This window comes from Chiloscyllium punctatum, chromosome 27, assembly GCF_047496795.1.
Source record: "Chiloscyllium punctatum isolate Juve2018m chromosome 27, sChiPun1.3, whole genome shotgun sequence".
Lineage (NCBI taxonomy): Eukaryota > Metazoa > Chordata > Chondrichthyes > Orectolobiformes > Hemiscylliidae > Chiloscyllium > Chiloscyllium punctatum.
In genome coordinates, this window is record NC_092765.1 from 16184155 (window position 1) to 16207961 (window position 23807).

General features: G+C 40.6%; 1 protein-coding gene across 4 annotated transcripts in view; it reads left to right on the forward strand.

Annotated features, from left to right (window-relative positions):
• LOC140453474 (synaptotagmin-like protein 1) overlaps positions 1–23807 on the forward strand; it is a 153532-nt gene that overhangs the window by 51046 nt on the left and 78679 nt on the right. Inside the window, exon 1 of one of the 4 annotated variants that reach the window (XM_072548180.1) lies at positions 16143–16255. The exons of the other annotated variants lie outside the window; for them this stretch is intronic. The gene's annotated coding sequence lies outside the window, so the exon portion shown is untranslated. Of the gene's footprint in view, positions 1–16142; positions 16256–23807 lie in introns of those variants that run through there. 4 annotated transcript variants of the gene reach the window in all.

The following is a 23807-nucleotide window of genomic DNA, read 5'->3' on the forward strand; positions in this document are numbered from 1 at the left end:
ATCTCAATGCTTTTAGAGGAAGTCAGGCACGGTGGAGGATACAGTGCTTTATTTCCTCCCTCCAACTTCATTTTTATTTAATCCCTTTTTGATTTGATTTAATTTAGTCTTGTCACATGTACCAAAGTACAGTGAAAAGTATTGTTTTATGTGCTATCATCCCTTACATAAGTACATCAGAGTAATAGAACAGAATACAGAATATAGTTTACAGCTACAGAAAAGATGCAGCATAAGATCAACTTTAATATATGAGAGGTCAGTTCAGAAGTCAGATAACAGCGGAGAAGAAGCTGTTCTTGAATCTGTTGGTACATGTTTTCAAACTTTTATCTTTTATCCAATAGAAGAGAGTGTAACTGGGGTGGGAGGGGTCTTTGATTATGCTGGCTGCTTTCCTGAGGTTTTGGAAAGTATTGATTGAATCAATGGAAGGAAGGCTGGTTTTCATGATAGGCTGGGCTATGTTCACATCTGTCTAATTTCTTGTGGTCTTCGGCAGAGCAGTTGCCATACCAAGCTATGATGCATTCATATAGGAAGCTATATATGGTGCATCTATAAAAATTGGCAAGAATCATTGTTGGCAAGCCAAATTTCCTTTCTTTTGTGAGGAAATAGAGGTGTTGGTGTGTTTTCTTGACCGTAGCATTGATGTGGATGGACCAGGACAGATTATTGGTGAAATAGAGGAATTGATGTGCTTTCTTGACTCGAGCTTTGATGTGGATGGACCAAGACAGATTGTTGGTGATATTTACTCCTAGGAACCTAAAGCTCTCGACCATTTCCACCTCAATACTATTGACACAAAAAGGTACATGTCCTCTACTCCACTTTCTGAAGTCAATGACCACTTCCTTAGTTTTGTTGACACTGAGGGAGGGAGTGCTGTCTTTACACTATGCCACCATGTTCTCTATCTGCTTCCTGTATTCTGTCTCACTGTTGTTTGAGATCTGAGCCATTATGGTGATATCATCAGCAAAATTGTAAATGCAGTTAGTGCTGAATTTGACCACACAGTCATGAGTTTATAAGAAGTATAATAAGGGCTGATTACATAGCCACATGGCCTTGGTGGATACCAGTGTTGAGGATTATCATAGATTACCTTACCTCTCTCCCTCTCCCTCTTCACTTTTGATGGTCTACATTGTTCATCATTCCAATAGTCACAAGCCATTTCCTGCCTTGTCTGAACCAACTGTTGTGTGGTGTAGAGAGATTTGTCAGAGTCTTTGGTTGATAGCTCTTCAGGTGCCGTGTACCTGCTTGTTGTGCTTCTTCCTGGTCAAATATTGACAGCAAAATCAATCCACTTCTTGCACAGAGAACATTGATTTCCTCACACTGACTGGACAAACCTTCTTTCCTTTTACATGATGTCCTCCACAAGATTTGCACCCTGCTCTTTTTTGGTAATATTTCTGCTTATGAAACCTGGACTAGCATGATGCAAGGTTTGATCTGTTCTCCCATAAAATCCTGTCCCTATGATTTACACTCTCAGCACTTCTGTACACGTCATCTGCTTTCCTGAGTGTAGGTTTCTTCAGTTTCTGTCAAGGTGCTTTTGCTGAATACAGCCAGACTTTAATTAAGTTTTTCATTGCACAAAGTCACTGGGTTCTTTGAGGTGCATTTACACAGTCTCATTTTGATCAATAGACTCTTTTTTTAATCTTGGGTCCCAACACTAAACATATACCATTCAAAGGTTATATTCACTTGGGGTTCAAAGCATATCTTTAAATCTTTCAAACTTTCTGCTGTTTTTACCTTGTTCTGTGAGACATTTAGAGTTAACACATTTATTTTTCTCTCCAAAAGAGATGAAAATGTTGCTACTCATAACTGCTCTGGTTTGTTGTCATTTCATAGATTTGCCCTTGCAACAGGAAAAGCTGCCAGTTCTACTACATATCACTTTTAGTTTTGTCCAATAGTCAGAGAGGAAAATTTTAGCTAATTATGTTAGCCAAAGTTTTCATCTGTGACTTGTTTAATTATTCCTTTCCTTTGCTGTTAGCAGCATTCAGCAACTCTAAACATTCAATGTTTGTCTTTATGTAGCTATGCTTCTATACAGATATTCAACAATCAATCTCAGCTCAACTTTGGCATCATGTCATGAGCTCACAGGTCAACAGTGTGCAATGTGTTTTTATTGAACTGGCCACAAAATGGATGCCTGCAGTGTCTCTTGGTAGAGATCCCATGACGACAGCAAGCCAGGAGGCATGTCATTTAATATTGCATTTCTATCCCAAATAGTCATCACAATTAGACCTGGTATTGACAATGTTATATCTCAGTTTCCTGGGAACAAAGTTAATTCCTGAGAACAATGTTTAAATCTCTGAAAATCAAGTTTAATTAAATTGTTATCTTCCTTAAACTAAACTTTTAAAATGGCATCGCCCAGATCATATTGTAGCAATATTTCAGCAGCAACCAATGGCTCATTTGATTTACAAGGTATTAGTTACTTTAAGTATATAGATGACATTTCTTAATTGTAGAATAGTTAGATTGCATTAAAAAAAGATACAAATTTAATTGAATTGTAATTAGGAATAAGAGCAGCTCCACAGCAAATTTTTGATTAAATTGCTTTGTAGAATTCAGGGGTGATGGTAAAGCTACAATTTGGACAGCTGCAGATTGGAGGATTTAATTGAGTGGCTTTCTCTAATTCAGAAACTAATTGCTGATGAAAGGTTTTAATAATCCTGGTTATGTTTAATCATTTATGTTGATTCCTATGAGAATGTTAAGTTCAAAGAAATTAATATTGAATAAGGAGCTTTGATTCTGACTGATTACTTGTTTTTGAATGTGAGCAACATTGAAGGAATATTCCAGTTTAACTGAGAGTATTCAACAGGGTGCACTTGTGGAGTTTAAAACAGTCACAATTTACATTATTCATCAACAGTTGAAGAGTTTATGTTATAAGCTGCATTAAAAGATTGAGAATTAATTCAGAATTTTTGCATGCCCCCAAAAGGTGGTGTGTTGATGTACACATTACTGTATGGATCAATGACATCAATGTTGAGCATTTTCAATTGTATACAAAGTGCTTCTGTTTGAATCATTGATAGAACTGTAACTATACTTCAGAAAGAAATATTTGTTTGGAATGTTTGGAAAGAGTTTCCATACTGTTTGGAATGCACTTTTCTCTTGAGCATACTGAATCATCTGGTATAATACTCCACAGGCATCTCCATATTCAACCTCAGTTGTATAATAAAACCAAGATCTGCAGATGCTGGAGATCTGAAACAAAAACAGAAATTGCTGAAGAAACTCAGCAGGTTTGGCAGCATCTGTGGGAAGAAAGTAAAGTAAAGTTAACATTTCAAATCAATCTTATTTTCAAAGTCAGTTGAACCTAAATCAACAGCCTTAACCTGTTGACATCACTTTGACAAGCAAATTAGCCCCTGAGCTGTAAATGAAGCAAAGGTGAAAAGAATCTCCCATGTCCTGTATATAACAAGTGTCACACGTGAAAGAAACTAAAAACTGGAAAGTGCTCAGAAGATCAGCAGGTCTGAAAGCATCTGTGTAAAGAGAAGCTGGTTAATATTTCAGGTCCAATATGACTTTACTTCTGAACTGCTTTGTAACTTTTTAGAGTCATAGAGCTACACAGCATGGAAACGGACTCTTCGGTCAAACTCACCCATGCCGACCATATATCCTAAATTAATCTAGTGCCACTTGCCAGCATTTGGCCCATATCCTTCTAAACCCTTCCTATTTATATACCCATCCAGTTGCCTTTTAAATGTTGTAATTGTACCAGCCTCCACCACTTCCTGTGGCAGCTCATTCCATACATGCCTCATCATCTGTTTGAAAAAGTTGCTCCTTAGGTCCCTTTTAAATCTTTCCCTTCTCACCTTAAACCCATGCCCTCCACCTTTGAACATCCCTACCCTTTGAAAAAGACCTTGGCTATTCATCCTATCCATGTCCCATAAACCTCTATAAGTGCATCCCTCAGTATCTGACATTCCAGGGACTCAGCCTCTCCCTATACCTCAAATCCTCCAACTGCAGAAACATCCTTGTAAATGTTTTCTGAACCCTTACAAGTTTCACAACATCCTTCCTATAGCCGGGAGACCAGAATTGCACACAATATTCCAAAAGTGGCCTAACCAATAGAGTCATAGAGATGTACAGCACGGAAACAGACCCTTCGGTCCAACTTGTCCACGCTGACCAGATATCCCAACCCAATCTAGTCCCACCTGCCAGCACCTGGCCCATATCCCTCCAAACCCTTCCTATTCATATAACCATCCAAATGCCTTTTAAATGTTGCAATTGTACCAGCCTCCACCACATCCTCCGGCAGCTCATTCCATACACATACCACCCTCTGCATGAAAACGTTGCCCCTTAGGTCCCTTTTATATCTTTCCCCTCTCACCCTAAACCTATGCTGTCTAGTTCTGGACTCCCCCACCCCAGGGAAAGGACTTTGTCTATTTATCCTATCCATGCCCCTCACAATTTTGTAAACCTCTATAAGGTCACCCCTCAGCCTCCGACGCTCCAGGGAAAACAACCCCAGCCTGTTCAGCCCCTCCCCATAGCTCAAATCCTCCAACTCTGGCAACATCCTAGTAAATCTTTTCAGAACCCTTTCAGGTTTCACAACATCTTTCCGATAGGAAGGAGACCAGAATTGCACACAATATTCCAACAGTGGCCTAACCAATGTCCTGTACAGCCGCAACATGACCTCCCAACTCCTGTACTCAATACTCTGACCAATAAAGGAAAGCATACCAAATGCCTTCTTCACTATCCTATCTACCTGTGACTCCACTTTCAAGGAGCTATGAACCTGCACTCCAAGGTCTCTTTGTTCAGCAACACTCTCTAGGACCTTACCATTAAGTGTATAAGTCCTGCTAAGATTTGCTTTCTCAAAATGCAGCATCTCGCATTTATCTGAATTAAACTCCATCTGCCACTTCTCAGCCCATTGGCCCATCCTGTTGTAATCTGAGGTAACCTTCTTCGCTGTCCACTACACCTCCAATTTTGGTGTCATCTGCAAACTTACTAATTGTATCTCTTATGCTTGCATCCAAATCATTTATGTAAATGACAAAAAGTAGACCACCCAGCACCGATCCTTGTGGCACTCTACTGGTCACAGGTCTCCAGTCTGAAAAACAACTCTCCACCACCACCCACTGTCTTCTACCTTTGAGTCAGTTCTGTATCCAAATGGGTAGTTCTCCCTTTATTCTAACCTTGCTAACCAGTGTCCCATGGGAAACCTTGTCGAATGCCTTTCTGAAGTCCGTATAGATTACATCTACTGCTCTGCCCTCATCAATCCTCTTTGCTACTTCTTCAAAACACTCAATCAAGTTTGTGAGACATGATTTTCCAACTCCTATACTCAATGAAATGACCAATAATGGCAAGTATATCACAAACACCTTCTTCACTATCCCGTTCACCTGGGACTCCACTTGCAAGGAACTATGAACCTGCACTCCAAGATCTCTTTGTTTAGCAATACTCTCCATGAACTTACCAATAAATGTATAAGTCCTGCCTGATTTGCCTTTCCAAAATGCAGCACCCTTTGAGAGAAACTAATGCCACTTTGGATATGAGAACTGTAAATGCATAAGTGAGCTAAATGATCTCTTTGTGTGTTTCATTCTTTGTATAATATATTTTCAATTGAAAATTGGGCATAGCGAAAAGACTTTACCCACAAAATGCTGACAGTGCAAGCTGATAAGGTGCAATGAGAGAAACTAGGGTATCTGGAACCCAAGTGGAGAAATGTTTTCTTTGTTATTCTGAAAGGTCTTGCTCTAGACTCTTCCATGAAATAAAATGGCTTCGACATATTTATCCTATCAAGTTTTAAAAATTATCCTGAACGTTTCAACTACAACATCATTAATCTTTTGTATCCATAGAAAAGTTCAGTACTGATGGGATAGTTTTCATATCCTTTTCAACTGGTGAAATTGGACTGTTGTGCATGCGCATGCACATGCACACGTACACACACCACCAATCACCATCACTCCCCACTTTCATCTAAATATTGCCTTCAAAGCTACATTCCCCCATCCCTACCCCCGTCCTATTTATCTCTCAGCCCCCTTGACCCCCCTCCCCCCACCCACATTCCTAATGCAGGGCTTATGCCCAAAATGTTGATTCTCCTGCTCCTTGGATGCTGCCTGACCTGCTATGCTCTTCCTGCGCCACACTTTTTAACTATAGTCCCTGAGGATCACAGGCTGCTGTGTCCTTAGAGAGAGGGGGCTACCGGTGAGTTTAACTTGAAGGTCATCAGACCACAGATAAGGGACAAGGGGTGAGGTTAAGGAGGCAGAGACTGAACAGCAAACTCTGTCAATCCAGAAAGTAAACCTATGCCTCTGGCATTACAAGAGTTCATCATAATGCAAACCAAGAATGAATTTGTCATTCCACTTGTAACCTGATCCAGTCCCTATTTTGTAAATGGCAGGAAGGGAATGGTGCATTGCTTTATTTACTGTGTGGGTGTGATGTTACTGCTCAGGTGCTATGTGTCATGGTGTAAAATACCCTCGTGATAATTTCGAGATAATCATGATCAGAGTCCCTCCACAGCAGTGGAAGCTTCAGTTGGCTCATACAAATATAAAATACCATAGATGTTGAAAATCTGAAGAAAACACAAACATATTTTTCAATATTTTGTTTACGCAGATTGCAGTGATTGTCAAGGTCACTCCATGTGTAAATCCACTTGGTGATAGGACACTGGTCTGTGTGGAGTTATCCCATTGGTGGTGAGAGTGGAACCAATATGTAAGTGCCTACTCGCTGAAGCCCAAGTGGACTACAAAGAGGCACTACAACTGGCTTTATCATTGGAAATTGCAGCAAGTGCAGCATATGAGTTACAGAGTATGCCAATGGAAATGGACACCCTCACTAGTCCAACTAAGCTTGGGACCACCACTTAATTGAAGGCAATTGCATAGCCTCACTCAGGACATATCCTGAACAGCGGGATTCTAGTTGAAAGTATGGCACTGGAAAAGCACAGCAGGTCAGGCAGCATCCGTGGAGCAGGAAAATTGACGTTTTGGGCAAAAGCCCTTCATCAGGATTCCTGCTGTACTTTTCCAGCACCATACTCTTGACTCTAATCTCCAGCATCTGTAGTACTCACTTTCGCCCAGAGGGATTCTAGGCCAGCCCACAGCAAAACAGTATCTAAGACAGTGTACACCCTGAAAGTCCATTGATACCTTTACAGACTTTATACATCACTGGATCTGACTTTGTGTCAACCATGCTTCTTACCCATGGAGGGCCATTCCCACGGTTAATAATAATGGACAACAAACCGCTGCTAGTTCTACTTAAAGAGGACAAGGCGTAGCTTCTGGCCAAATTCAGCAACAGGCTCGAATTCTAAGTGCATATAATTACAAATTGGAATACCTTCCAGGAGACAAGTAGCAAGTGCGGATACATTGAGCTACCTCCTGCTGGCAGATACACCACCAGTGGTACTGCCACTGGAAGAGTCTGTAAAGGTTTTAAATTTTCTGCACCCACTTCCGGTCACTTCTGACAATATCAGATCTTGGCGCAGACATATCCAGTCCTGGCAAAACTTAAGTAGCAGGTGGTTTTGGGGAAAACTAAAGGGCCATCACAACCAGAATTGAAACCTTTATGGACCCGGAGGGAGCAAATCACAGTAGAGGGTGGCATATTATTATGGGGAGCAAGAGTGATTGTCCCGAGCATAGTTCACCATCAGATACTGGCTGAACTCCACCAGGGTCATTCAGGGGTTTCCAAAATGAAGATGTTGGCTAGAAGGTATGTCTGTTGGCTTGGGTTGGATAGTAGACATAGCTGCATTGGTGGAGCAATGCCCAGAGTGCCACCAAGGACAAAACTTACTGCCAGCTGCTGCCAACATTCATGACAGTGGCCGGGTAAATCCTGGACTCAGTTACATGTCAACAATGCAGGTCCTTTCAAGGACTCAATGTTCTTGGTCATTATAGACACCCACTCAAACTGGTTGGATATGCATACAGTTCATTTATCAAACATGGAGACGATGATAAAAAAAACTGCATCTTTTGCAATGTACGGACTCCTGGAAGTATTGGTCACAGACAAAAGGCCAATGTATTTGCTAAAGTTGAATGGTATTCAACATGAGGACAGCTCTATATCATCCCACCATCCAATAGTCTGGCAGCAAGTGTCCAAACTTTGAAGGCAAGCTTAAAGAAACAGCCTACAACTTCACTCGATACCAAACTCTCCCGGTTCCTGTTTGATTATAGGACCACCCTCATGCAACTAAGGGGACAGCTGCAGCAGAGCGGTTAATGGGGAGAAGACTCCGCATCAGGTTCAATCTGATCTTCTGAAACTTGGGAGTAGGGTGAAACAGCATCAGGAACGCCAATACCGGACACAAGACTCCATTAAGCAACAGAGACAGTTTACTTCAGGGGACGAAGTTTGTTGCAGGACTCATAGAAACGGCTCTCCATGGCTAAGAAGCATGATTGACATGAGGTCAGATCCAGTGATGTATAAAGTTCAAAGTGGTGCAACGGTCCTGAACAAACACGTGGACCAAATGAAAGCTGCAAATTTGCAAACAGTGCAGAAGCAAAACATGCCAGACTCCTTGACAGAATTTCCAAGTGTTCAGGAATCCTTGGGTTCTCCCTTTCCATCAAGCATTGAATATACCTCAGAATGTGAGATGGACATAGCAGATGTCACCACCTAGATGCCTTTGCTACCTGAAGTAAAGAATGAATTTCTTCCAAGACTCTCTAGCACAAGAGGACAGCAACCGTGCATTACATGCCGCTGGGATCAGAGGCAGAGTTGGGATACCTGACCTTGTGCTAAAACAATCCAGAAGCAGCTACAAAAAAAAAGAACAGGCCTATGCTCTTAGACTCAGAGGGGGAAGGATGTAGTCAACAAGGTGGATCTCAAAGAATATGAGTTCCTTGATTCAGGCTATTAATCTTGTCCAAATCAGGAGCTCTAGTTGACAGATAAGAACAGGAGTGGTCAGACATCTGTTCAGTCTGAGGGCAGGCTCTGAGGGAGCTGGATCAGTGTCAAGACTCTCCACTTGTAAATAAAGAATGATTTTGTGTTAGGGGTGCCCATGATTGAGCAGCACAAAATGGCCGACAGCTGCCCATGGCTAATGCAGCAGAATATGGCTGGCCATAGTTAGAGCACTTAGGGAAATATTTGCTTGATGTAGTCTTCACAAGTAGAACAATAGTAGCTCTGTAGACTCAAGGTTATTGAACTGAGAAAGAATATGCAGCTGCAGTTGTTTACACAAAGGACATAGATAAGACATTTAATTAGTGAATCTCTCTTGAATTATTCAATCAATCAGTTACAGCACTTTTATTAGGTTTTAGTTAAGATTCTTCAGATAATCATAGTTATTGATTCTGAAGTGGTTGTAGATCTACCTCTATACAAAAAAAATCACTAAAAGCAAGGATTTGAACCAGTTTCAAACAGTAAAATCTGTCGCATATGGAAGATAAGAGAGTCTGGGAAACATCATGAAGGATCGGTGGTGAAACACAAGCCTGTCCATTTCTTTGTCATTCAATGATACGATTAGCTTAATTGGAAATATATTGAAATTGCTGAGCGTAGCAGTACTTCCTTTGGGTAAGGATTATCAACAGTTAAACTGTATGCACAACAAGTAAATTGCTGAAGAAGGCATGAAGTGCATAAGATGCTGTACCAGAGCCAATTACGAAGTGATTAATTGGTGCTGCTGTCCAATAATAAACAAGGAGGTTGGGGAATCATATGCGCTCTAATTTCAAACTGTTTATGTTAAAACATTCTGAACCTTTGTTTGTAACTTATTGCTCTGGAGAAATGAAGATGTACCAAAAGTAAAGCTGCAATAAATGTTACCTGAAACCACCCCGCAACTCGGATTCTCATTGGAAAATATGAGATCTAACACTTGGTGATGCAATACCAGCCTCTGTGGAGTTATTTCACAAATAATATCTTCCAGTGTGGTAAGTAGATAATACTTCATGAGAACAAAGTGTACGGATATGGGGAAAAGGGAAAGAAATGGTTTGAATTGGGTTGCTTTTCAAAAGAGGCTCTGTGTGCTAAATGGCTATTTCTAAGTTATGATTCTTTAAAGTTTGTAAGCCTTGATAATATATTGTAATCCAGTCACAATCCAGGACTTGCTTTGTCCAGAAAGATGTCAGTAATGTTTCACACATTACTATCCTCTAACAGTGCCAAGGATTCTCTCAGTTTTCAAGGACACAACTTTAAGAGAGGCATGAACCATGGTGAGATACCCACTCCAGAATGCAATGTCTGACCTGGAGTATCAGAAAATAGAAAGTAACTAGACGAGGTGCTGACAATCATTTGCTAACAACAGAGAACACTGAATTAATTGATTTGAAATCATGAAAATAAAATTGAGAGGTGGTCATGACACAATATTGCAATTCATTGATCAAGCCTTTGTCAAGTAATACGTGAAATATTATCTCGAAAGCTCAACTTACTGAGTGTTTCCAGCATTTTTTAAATTTCAGGGAGTTTTTAAAAATCATTTGCAGGATGAGGGTATCACTGGCTAGGCCAGCATTTATTGACCATCCTTACTTGTCCAGGAGGCAGTTAAGACTCAATCACATTGCTGGGAATCTGGAGTCACATTAAGCCAGACCAGGTAAGGATAGAAGTTTCCTTCCCTAAAGGACATTAGTGAACCAGATGGGTTTTTCTGACAATCGTAAATCAATTAATCGTCTAATGCATTCACTAACTCCTTCATTCACTAGTTGTCTAGTTCTGTTTTTGGACTATAGTGGTTATTGCAGTTTTCTCTCCTTATTTTTACCTTTCAGTGCAAGCAGGCTGTTAGGCAGAGGCTGAGAAGCCTTTTTTAATTCATTCATGGGATGACAGCATCTCTGGCTAGGCCAGCATTTCTTGCCCATCCTTAATTGCCCAAAGGTCAGTTAAGAGTCAGCCACATTGTGATTGTAGGTCAGACCGTGTAAGTTTGACAGTTTCTTTTCCAGATGGGTTTTTTCGACAATTGACAGTGGATTCATGAGCATCTTAGATTCTTAATTCCAGATTATCTAGTTCTATTGTTGTACTATGGTAGTTGAGGCAAACCTGTCTCAAGAGCTAATTGTAACTTGTGAGTGATTAAAATTGTAAAAGCAGTGATCTGAAGGTTAATGCTCAGACAGATCACTTAAAATAAATGTACATCCCAGAAAGTGAAGTCTCTGCAGAAAACATAGTGAGTCTAGGAGCACCATTTTACCTCTATGTGACTCACTAAATGACTATCCTGTGACTATCAGATCTGCGTCTGGAATAACAGACTCTCAAATGTTTCAAATTTCAGGAGAAAGCAAGGACTGCAGATGCTGGAGATCAGAGTTGCGAGTGTGGTGCTGGAAAAGCACAGCCAGTCAGGCAGCATCGAGGAGCAGGAGAATCAATGTTTTGAGCATAAGCCCTTCGTCAGGAATGAATTATCATTCCTAATGAAGGGCTTATGCTCAAAACGTTGACTCTCCTGCTCCTCAGATGCTACCTGACCAGCTGTGCTTTTCCAGCACCACAGTCTCAACTGTTTCAAATTTCAACCCCGTCTGAACAACATTTCTTTTTCAACAGAAAATGTAAATTAAAATAGAAAGTTCATAGGATGAGAGTTGTTCTCAGCAAGTTATAAGCTTGCTCATCAACAAAACTATTTGTATCACTCCCAAAGTGCCCAAGTGAAGAGGTGTTGATGTCATCTTATTGTCATTGGACAAGTATCAGGTTAATGCTCGGGGGGTATTAATTCCGCCATGGCAAATAATGATATTTGAATTTAATGAATAAATCTAAAATGAAAAAACAATCTAATGTGGACCACAACATTTTGTGGTCCGCATTAGATTGGTTTATCATTCTAGATTTATGTTCATTGTTTATTGTGAATGCCACCACCAGATGGAGCAACAAACATGCATGGGCAGGAATATAGTGTCACGGCCAGCTTATATCACTGGCCCCATCTATGCATGCATCAGTGACCATTTTATCTGACTTTTAAGCATCGGGACAGGAAGGTGGATCACTCCTCCAACTATGATAGCAAGGAGGTAGCAGCAGGTGGGAAGAAACAGGTGCAGTGAAAAACTAGGCCCCTGCATATCTTCCCAGCTCCAGGAAGGCTCCTCCCTGGGCAGTGCAGCAGCTGGAGAACAATGGACAACAAGGCCAGTGTAGCAAAGGAGCAGTAGCCAAGGAGACTTTTTCCACAGACATTGCCAGGGAGAAGAAACTTTGTCAGCCTCCAACTCTGCATGTACAGAGGCTATTTTGACATTATGGATAATCACTCCAATTGTTAAAAACCCATCTGGTTCAGGATGTTCTTTGGGATGGGAAAATCGGACATTCTCACCTAATCTGGTCTCCCTGTATCTCCAAACCACAGCAATGTGTTTGACAGTTAACTGTCCTCTGGGAAATTCAGATTAAGCAATATATGCTGACCTAATCAATGATGTCAATATCCCAGGAACAACTTTTTTTTAATCTAACATGCCAACTAATTGTAATTATGGAAAATAACCATTCAACATAAGTATGAGGGGGAATTAATCAGTTCTCCATGTTGAACAGCACTGAGTGGATCACTGAGGGTAGCAGCAGCATAGAATCTAATATGTGGAGGACTTAAACATCCATCACTAAGCATGGCTTGGTAGCACCACTATTGACTTAGTTGGCCAAGTCCTAAAGATCACAGGAGATGAGGGAACCAACAAGAGAAAAATCTACTTGACCTGATCCTCACCAATTTGCCTGCAATAAATGCATCTGTCATGACAGTACTTGTAGAAAAAGCTACTGATTAGATCTGTGGAATCAAAGTCCCAACTTCACATTGAGAATACCTTCCATCATGCTCTGAGGCACTACCACCCTTCCAAGTGAAATAGATTTCAACCAGATCATGCAACTTAAGACTGGATGTCTTTGAGACACTGTAGACCATTAGCAACAGATTTGTTTTCTGCCACAGTCTGTAATCTCATGTGTCAGCATATCTTCACTCTACCACTACAACCAAGCCAGTGAAAATCAAGCCTGGATCAGTGAAGAGGGTATACCGGAGCAGCTCAGGCATCCTATAAAAGAGGTATCAATCTGGTGAAGCTACAGCAGAAGACATTTGCATGCCAAGCAACATATTAGCAGTGACAGAGAAAGCGAAGCAATACCACAACCAGCAGACTGGATCTAAGCTCTAAAGCTCTGCCACATTCATTAATGGTCAACTCACTGGAGGAGGAGACTGCACATATGTCCCCACCTTCAATGAAGGGAGAACTTGGCACAATAACACTAAAGACAAGACTTAAGCATTGGCAAGCATCTTCAGCCAGAAGCACTAAATGGATAAGCATTTCAGTGACCTCCTGAAGTCTGCTGAATCACAAGATGCCAGCCTTCAACCAGTTTTATTCACTCCATGAGTTTTCAAGAAATGGTTGCAAGCACTTGATAATGCAAAGGCTACAGAGTGGATAGGAAGACTAATGTTTCTGCAAGAATGGCAGGACCCACAATGATTAAAGTGAGAAGAACAGAACCTGTGGACAAATGCAAAGAAGTGGACAAAGTTAGAACTTTGATGTGGAGGCCCCCTGTGCTGGTCTGTTGTGGACTGCCTTGGGCGGGAAACTGTGATGTTTGTCTTTTTGACTTTATTTTTGTTTTTCTGACTTATAATTATATTGAGTATAGCTGTAATGTAACAGTTTTCTTCATTTCTCTACTCTGTAACTAAGGATTGTACCCAGGTACCTTTGTAGCTGAGATGGTGCTGTAAGTGGCAACTTATAAACTTTTGACATTTGAGTACATGTGACAATAAAGCTAATAAAGCTAAATCGACTCAGCGGGATGAAACTCTTGAGGAATCTGTACGGGAGAACAAGGTTTTTGAATTCAATAAAGTAGATGGGATCCAATGGAATTGCCAGGAACATGAGTGATGGACCAATATGATGAAAGGAAAGGACAATATTTTGACTGCACTTTTATTTGAGATGGATAGGGAATGGTACCAAGCAAGCGCTGAAAGCAAAACCTCGAATGGGCAGGTGTTGTGTAAACATATTGCAACTGTGTGTTTGATACTGAAATAAACAAGTAATTAAGAAATTAAATAATTAGTAGCAAATGTTGGTGTTGTACTGCATATGCTTTAATGTGAGTTGTGTTACAAATAAAGTTATCAAGTTCCAAGTTCAATTTGAGGGCCTTTTTGTGGTGCAATGGTAGTGTTCCTCTCCCTGGACTGAGAGACCTGGCTTCAAGTCCCACCTGCTCCAGAGATGTATAATAACATCTTTGAGCATGCTGATTAGACAGATCTGTTAATTTTTAAAGAACATTTGTGCTATGGTTACATTGGTGTTTCAGTGGTAGAATTCTCACCTGCCACAGGGGAAATCCATATTCCTGGCCAATGAATGATAGTTCCCTCCTCTTAGGGAGCCTGGTAGCTCAGTCAGTAGAGTACCAGACTTTCAATCTGAGAGTCTAGGGGTCAAGTCAGTGCAATATTTTGAATGGTTAAATCAAAGTCCTAAGGACAGAATCTTATAGGCACTTGAACAACATGGGCTAAAGCACAATTTGTGGTAGAATCATATGAGAAATTCAGTTAAGCTTATCCTGGCATCAGCAGCAACTCTGGCGAACATTCACTACCAGTTCTGAATTGCACTGGAGAAGTTGGTGAGCTGCCTTCTTGAACAGTTGCAGTCCTTCAAGAGTAAGGATATCCACAATACTGTCAGGAAGGGAGTTCCAGTGAAGGAAGGAAAGTATAGTTGCTCAACAGTATGGTGTGTGGCTTAGCAGGAAACTTGCAGGTGGTGGCATTCTCATCCATCTGCTGCACTTGTCTTTCTGGTGGAAGAGGTTGTTAATTTGGAAGATACTATTAAGGAGCCTTGGTGGGTTACTGTAGTGTATCTTATAACTGATACACACTGCTGCCCCACTGCGTGTCAATGGTGGAGAGAGTGAAGAGTGAATCGGTTGTTAATTAAATGGGCTCCTTTGTCCTGGTTGCTATCAAGCTTCTCAAGTGTTCTTGAAGCTGCATTGTCAAGTGGAGACTATTTCATCACACTCTTGATTTGTGCCTTACTGTAGGGCACTGGGCTTGCTGCATGTGGATACGGATTACTGCAGTACCTGAAGAGGTGTGAATAATTATTAACATCATGCAATCATTTAGTAAAATGCAGTGCATGAAATTGTGGTGGAGGTCGGTTCAATCAAGATATTCAAGAGGGAATTTGGTTACTATCTGAAAAAGGGCTTCAGGGAGAAGGTATTGGAATGGATGAGGGTGAATTGCTCTGTTTGAGAATCTGCACAGACATGACTGCTGGAATGGCCTCCTTTTGTTGTGTAAGTATTCTGGATTCATTAAAGGATTTGACTGGGGACATGAAGATAAATTATTTCCTTTGGTGTGAGAGTTCAGGCAAAGGGATGCAGATGCAATGGTTATGTGAGAAGCATTTCACACAAAGAAATTGTGAAAATATGGAATGCTTTTCTCCAAGAAACTCTTGATATAGCATCAGTCATAAATTTAAAAAGTTTTCTTAAACAGACTTACTCTGGATTATGGAACTGAGGCAGCTGAATTGAGTCATAAGACAGAAATCAATTATGACACAAAAAATGGCAGAACTAGCTCAGGAGTACGTGTTACCTATATATTCCTTTCAAAAGTACTGTGCAACTGAGTTTATAACATAAACAATTATGTGTGAAGTTATAATGTGTACAAAATAGTGAGTTAGTTTGTAAAAAGCTGTGCATCACAAACTGAAGTAGTCTTTAAAACTCATTCCATGTCAGACTAAACTCCGGTCCTGTTTTCTTTCTCTACACTTTGTGGTTAGATTTCCTATCAAAGGTGTCACAATATCTGACTCTGCTAATGCAAACTTAAAGACACTCTGGCAACTTTCATAATTGCACAGCTGCTGGCTTGTTGTGGGGCCTTAGTACTCTGTTGATGTTGAGGCCTTTCTTCTCATCAGTTCAGCAATTCATCTAAACTGATCAGGTAAATATCATTGTTAAAATAAGCATGCTTACTTGAGCTGATGCTGATCCAGTCGTGGATGCTCACTTCAGTTGGTTGAAAGCCCCCAACTGTTTCGTGGGTTAAGCTGTTGATTAGGCCTTATGAAGCAATTGATGTTATAGTTTACTGAACTCACGAGGAAAGTGCCTGGAGAGAAAATAAAAGCTTTAGCAATAAAATAGGCCAATTTGCTAGAGTTTGCATTTTATGTTAGCTGCAAAAATGTTGTGTTAAATTACAAGAATTGAGACCGTATAGCTGTGAATTTGAAGTTGCTGAGAATCTGTTAGTGACGATGAATGTGTTATTTGAAAAAGTATTGCTAATGCTAATAACATCAGCCATGTGTGTTCCTGTTCGTATGAATATACAGATGTGAATGTGTTATTGTTTAGTGTGGGTGTATAATAATGACTGTTAAGTTAAATGCATTGCTGTGTATGCCTTAATTAGTGTAAGTCGATGTACATTAATATGTGAGGCTTACCAGTGGTTTAAAAGGTAAACTTGCAATAGTCCTGGAAGATCAGAGGATTGCTCTGAGTGTGAGACAGAGACACAGCTGGTGGTATATTTAACCTGAGGGTCACCATGCCTCAGGTAAAGACCTGAGGGTGAGATCTTCATGGTGACTGACATATTTATGAGGAGTGTGCATGTTACTTGAAGTAAATCTGTTGATGTATCTTAGTAAGCGGGTGATGAAAACTTTCTTATTGGGTTGTTTTACCAAGTAAGGAATAATATGGAAGAAGTATGTTAGATTGATATTTTGAGAATAGTAAAGCTTATAATTGTTTATAAATACAATTTAAGTACTTGTTTAACAGAAAATAAAGTCATCTGTTGGGCAGCACGGTGACTCAGTGGTTAGCAATGCTGCCTCACAGTTCCAGGGACCTGGGTTTGATTCTACACTGTCTGTGTGGGCCCCCAATGGGTGCTCTGGTTTCCTCCCACAGTCCAAAGATGTGTAAGTTAGGTGGATTGGCCATGCTAAACTACAGAGTCCAGGGATGTATGGGTCAGGTGCATTAGCCAAGGGAAATGCAGGTTTAGAATAACGAGATGGCTCTGGGTGGGGTGCTGTTCAGAGGGTTGTGTCGACTTATTGGGCCAAATAGTCTATTTCCACACTGTAGGGATTCTATGGTTTATAAAACATAATGGGACTGATTATTACACTGACCAAAAGATCTGTTTTAAATGTAAAACACTGAAACTTATCACTTTCCCTGCACATCTTTCCTTCAGTTTCCTAATAAGCTGTCATCTTTTAGAGTAAATGTTTATCAATCCGTTGTGAGTGGGAGAAGGATGAGCTGGTATTAAATATGTTTTAATAAAGTACAAAAATTTTCTACTATAACACCTGATTTTTTTTTCTTACAAGCTTAGCAAACAAGATTGGAAATTTATACTGAACTCTTGAAAGCCTAAAAAATTGTTGGCAACATAATTGGCTGATTATTATGCTGACCAAAAGACCTGTTCAAATGTAAAACACCAAGAAACTCATCACTTTCCCAGCACCTCTTTTCCCTTCAGTCTCTAATGAAGACATGATTGTGTCTGCTTCCTTTCCACTGTCAAGGCTTGAATTCCAAGTTCAAACTACTTTCTACCTAAAAGGATTTTTCCTCATTCTTATTGATTCTTTTGCCAATAAACTTAAATCAGTGTCCTCTGGTTCACAACTCTCCTGCCAAAGGGCTAGTTTTATCCAATATATTTTATAGATTCCTCATTGATTTTGAACACCTTAATCTAATCTTCTCTCCTCACTTTTCTACTCCCAAAGAAGAACAACCCCAGATTCTCTAATAGAGTCATAGAGATGTACAGCATGGAAACAGACCCTTCAGTCCAACCCGTCCACACCGACCAGATATCCCAACCCAATCTAGTCCCACCTGCCAGCGCCTGGCTCATATCCCTCCAAACCCTTCCTATTCATATACCCATCCAAATGCCTCTTAAATGTTGCAATTGTACCAGCCTCCACCACATCCTCTGGCAGCTCATTTCCATACACGTACCACTCTCTGCATGAAAAAGTTGCCTCTTAGGTCTCTTTTATATCTTTCCACTCTCACCCTAAACTATACCCCCTAGTTCTGGACTCCCGACCCAGGGAGAGGACTTTGCCTATTTGTCCTATCCATGCCCCTCATAATTTTGTAAACCTCTATAGGGTCACCCCTCAGCCTCCTATCCAGGTAACTGAAATACACCAATCCTGAAACTACTCTCAGTAAGCCATTTGAACAACTCCTGTATAATCTTCTGTTCCTTTAGTAAAGTGTAGTTTTTAAAATTGGATGTAACACACCTTTTTGCCAAACGCATGTGAGGTGGTTTGGGGTGGGGTCAAGAGACTGATGAAAGAAGCATGGACTACCTCAGCTCCTTCTGGCTGTCCATTAGGATAAGCTTTAGAAACCTGTAGAGGCCCACCAAAAAGATGACATGGAAATTAAAATCTGAGAACAAGTTATTTGGAGATATAAAACAAATTATAAGAGTTTTTGTAAGTGTGTAAAAGGGAAATAGCTGAAGTATACTGATCCCTTGAGGCAGCAATAGGGGAAATGATCATGTGAATGAGGAAGAGGCAGAGACATTGAATAAATACTTTGTCTGCCTTTCCAGTAGAAGACACAAGTTACATACTAGAAATAGAAAGTAACCTAAGAGCTAATAAGATGAAAAAAATTAAGATAATTAATATCAGCAGAAAGAAAATATTTGTTAGTGTATTGGAATGAGGATAATGCTTGATGATGGTAGAAGCTGTGGTGAAGTCGTTTAACAAGAAAGGCTGTTGCTCTGTACTTACCTTGGTCTTCTCCAAACCAGGACTCTCTCCCAATCTTATCAGCCATGTTTTGGAACAATTTACAGATTCATAATTACACTGTTCGACTATGTTATGAAACACCTTCTGGGGCCATCAAGCTCTAAGATCGAACTTGACTCCAAAACATCTAGCCAAGCAGTAGGTAGCTAATTTTGTGTGACAAGACCTTGTGGAGAAGAAACATGACTGACTAAAATCTGACAAATCCCTTCAACCTGATGCTCTATATTCTAGAGTTTTATGAGGTAGTAGATCGGCTGATTATGATTTTTCAAAAATTCTGGGATTCTAGAATGGTCCCATTGAATTGGAAGTTAGCCAGTTCATGGGCACATTGGCTCAGTGGTTAGCACTGCTGCCTCATAGCACCAGGATCCCAGGTTCAATTCCAGCCTCTGACTGTCTGTCTATGTGGAGTTTGCACATTCTCCCAGTGTCTGTGCGGGTTTCCTCTGGGTGCTCTGGTTTCCTCCCACAGTCCAAAGATGTGCGGGTCAGGTGAATTGGCCATGCTAAATGGCCCATAGTGTTAGGTGCATTAGTCAGAGAGAAATGGGTTTTGGTGGGTTACTCTTCGGAGGGTCGGTGTGGACTGGTTGGGCCAAAAGGCCTGTTTCCACACTGTAAGGAATCTTTTAAAAAAAAGTCCTGTTCAATAAAGGAGAGAGAGAAAATAGGAAACCAAGATGAATTAGTATTACATCAGTTGTCAAAAAGTACTGAAATTTATTAATAAGGAAGCCTTAACAATTGTGAAGGCCACTTTGTTTTTAGACTGAGGACTAGAATGGGAGAAGGTACTCCTTTTAAAGTTAGGAAATTGTGTAGGAAGATGTTTTGCAGTTTCAAAAACAAGTTACTGGAACACGTTGTGAATTGTAAGTGCGATGTTGCCTTTTTTAAGTAGAGAGTGAGCATTTCAGCCAGAATGGTATCACTTGTGTCTGTTGAGGGGAATTTGGGGCAGACACAGTCTTTTAATTCACAACCTCATATTTATTAGCAAAGAATCAGAAACACTCCAGAATGCTGAATGAAAACAATTCATCAAGTCTGTAATCTAGACTGGTACCAGAATTATGCTTCTGACTTTTATCCCTTTCACCTTCTTCGATATTTGTGTTTTGTCTTGTCTCTGTGTGTCTGATTTGTATGTGTAAAGGAATTTTATGAAAGGGGTGAAGTTTCATTTAGAGTATAGATTAGCCATTCAACTTGTCTGTTTTTTTGCCATTGGTCAAAAAAAAGCAGTTGATTCAATACCAGGTATTTCAGTTTCACCAATACTGGATCTTTCTACATGACTGGAAGTGTGTAGAGAAAGTTTAAAACCACTGAGGAATCTTCCAGTAGTGGTACTCCCGGTGATGTATCTGCCACTGGGAGGCAGTTCAATGCATCTGCATTTGCTACTTGGTCTCTTGGACAGTGGTCCAACTTGTAATTATATGCACTTAGTATTTGAGACCACCGCTGAATTTTGCGTGAAACTATGGGCTGCACTGTTTTGTTGTCTTTAAGTCAACTTAACAGAAGTCATTATTATTACAAATTTACATCTGTAAAGGTATTGGAGGAAGTCCCTGATTCCAAATTTGACCCCCAACCTTCCTTCTCTATCTGGATGTAATTACGCTCTGCATTAGCCGAAGTCCTGGATGCCATGGGGGAGTCATCTTCTATCAATACCAGATCTTGCTTGGGATGCCAACGCCTTAGAGGATAATAGCTGTTTCTACACTTCCCTGAAAGCTATGGCTTGACTACACAATCATTTCTAGGCTGACCGTTTTTAAATAATTAATGCACAGTGCCAAGATGGAGGCCAGGTTATGTATGAACTTTCTATAATAATTCATCGTCAAAAGATCTAAACTCTGATACAGATGTGGGAGCCAGGGCACCTTTGATCAACTTCACTTTTATCTTTCGACATGTCTAATGCAGTCTTATCATCTTTGTAGCCAAGTAGCTCACTTGGAGTGTGTGGAACGCATATTTTCCCTTCTAAAGAATATGCCTGCCTGGGAGAAACAGAAGGATTATGTCCAATTACTCCAAGTGCCCTAATTGGTGTTCCCTGTTATTAGCATGACATATAAATAAATGGAGATCTGGGGTAGACCTTTTAAAATGTTCTCTGTCATTTGCTGAAAAAAAGCACAGGCTGCTGATACCCCAAATGGCAAACTCATTTATGTTGGCACAAACCCTTATGGGTATTAATTGTAGCATACTTCTGTAAATCCTTATCTCACTGCAGTTGCAAGTACGCATGGCTCATGTTCAATTTCGTGAAGGACCGTCCCTTGCGAGCTTTGCATATAAATGCTCAACGCAAGGAAGTGTGGAAAGTGGTTTACCATGTTTGTATAAAATCCCCACAAAGACTAACCAATCCATTGGGCTTCACAATTGGTATGACCGGTGCTGCCCATTCCACAAAATGGGCTGGTTTGAGGCCTTCTGATTTCTGCCTCCACTTGTCCCCATAATGCAAATGGCACTGGATGGACCTTTTCAGAATTGTGAATTTGATTCCTGGTCAACGTACAAGGTGGCTTTGGTTCCTTTGATAGTCCCTAGATCTTCCTGAAAATATCCAGGTGTTTAATTAGGACTTCACTCAGGCAGCCATTTTCTAATTAAAAATGTTGAGCTAATCAAGGTGAATCTCTTTTCAACAAAATTTGCCCCATTAGGCTTGGGCCTGAGCCTTTTACTATTAATGGTAACTAAACAAGCTGGTTCTCATAAGAAACTGGAACTGAAGTTGTACCCTTAATCTGTAAAGGTTCCCTGATACAAGTTCTCAGTCTAGTTGAGGTCTTACACAAACTTAATGGTTGAAGTCCAGAGCAAATTGTTTGAAGATTGGTTCTGTGATCACTAAATTGGTGCACCAGTATCCACTTACATTAGAACTGAATGACCATTTAATTAGACATTTATTTTGATTGGTTCCAAGTCAGATATTACTAAGCAATTTAACTGTTCCAAACCAAATGTAGATGGATTTTCCATGGTGTGCACTCTCCTGGATACCGGCCAATGAATTATCTTACTCAATTTAGGTCTAGTGGAACTATTCTGCTGTTTTGAGTCCACATACCAGCAGCAACTACAATGGCTTGCTGGTCTTGATCCTGAAGATTTTCACCATTTGGCTGTAGCCTGGTTTTGTTTTAGGGCTTTGCTGTGGGCTGACCTAGAGTCCATCTGTTTAGGATGTGTTCCCTGTGCGGTTGTGCAATTGCTTTCACTCAAGTGGTGTACCCAAGCTCAGTCAGATTGGCAAAGGTGTCCATTTCCATGGGAATATGCTCCACTTGCCACATTTTCCAATGATAAAGCCAGTTGTGACATCTGTTTGAAGTCCAATTGGGGTTCAGTTAGTAGGTGATTTTGCATGGTTACATCATTAGACTTACATACCAAACAGTCTCTCAGCATCTCATTAAGCATTAAACCAAAGTCACATGCCTATACCAGTCATCTTAATCGAGTCAAAAATCTTGATGTGGATTCCCTGATTCTTGAAATGTTGAGTAAAACCAGTAGCATCTCAGAATTGGAGGAGGCAGGGATCAAAATGTTTCTTAACTAAATCCATCAATTCGTGAAAGGTTTTTGTATCTGGTGCCTCAGAGAAATTTAGGCTCCTAATATTTGAGAAAGCTATGGGTCCATTAGCTGTCAGGAAAATTCCTTTTTATCGACCCCAATGTCACTTGGCCAGAAAAAAGAACACATTCTTTCCACATACTGGGCCTAGTCTTCAACAGTAAGATTGAATGAGCCAAGCATGATTCCAGAAATGCTGACCCCAACTCAAATACTGGATTAGTGGTGCTGGAAGAGCACAGCAATTCAGGCAGCATCCAACGAGCAGCACCACTAATCCAGTATTTGGTTTTCAGCATCTGCAGTCATTGTTTTTACCTTGTTGATTTTGACCCCAACTCAAAGGCAACTGCTGTGAGTGAATTTCTTGAGGAGCCTGCTTTTCTCTCATCCCCACTGCATTAACTGCACAGGATCTAGTGGCCCTTTACCATGTCAACCTTCCTTTATGATAAGGAGGTACCGCTGTTGGACTGGGCTGGACAAAGTTAAAAATCACACAACACCAGGTTATAGTGCAGCAGGTTTATTTGGAAGTACTAGCTTTTGGAGCACTGCTCCTTCATCAGGTCGCTAGTAGGGCAGGATCAAATCAGTTGCTTGACACTATGAACTTATGCTGTAAATTATGTGTCTTCTGATTCTGCCTCACTTCCTACCTGACGAAGGAGCAGTTCTCCGAAAGCTAGTTGGACTATAACCTGGTGTTGTCTGATTTTTAACCTTTATTTACACACACAATCCTTGCCGTTGATTCAGCATCCTTCAAGCCAGCTCTCAAGAGTGAACAGGATGTCTGACACTGCTATTCATATCCTTCAGCCAGGGCTCCCTGATTGGACCAGAGTAACAGGAGTTCAGGGAACTCATATATTCTGAGGTCCACAAGCTGACCTCATTGCAGGGAGGCTTTGGTGGTGACCTTTCAGGAATCACTGAATCAAGGAAAGTCCCGAGGACTAGAAAATGCCTAATGCAATATCCCTGTTTAAGAAGGGAGGGTGGCAGAAGACGGGGAAGCTATCAGCTAGTTAGCCTGACCTCAGT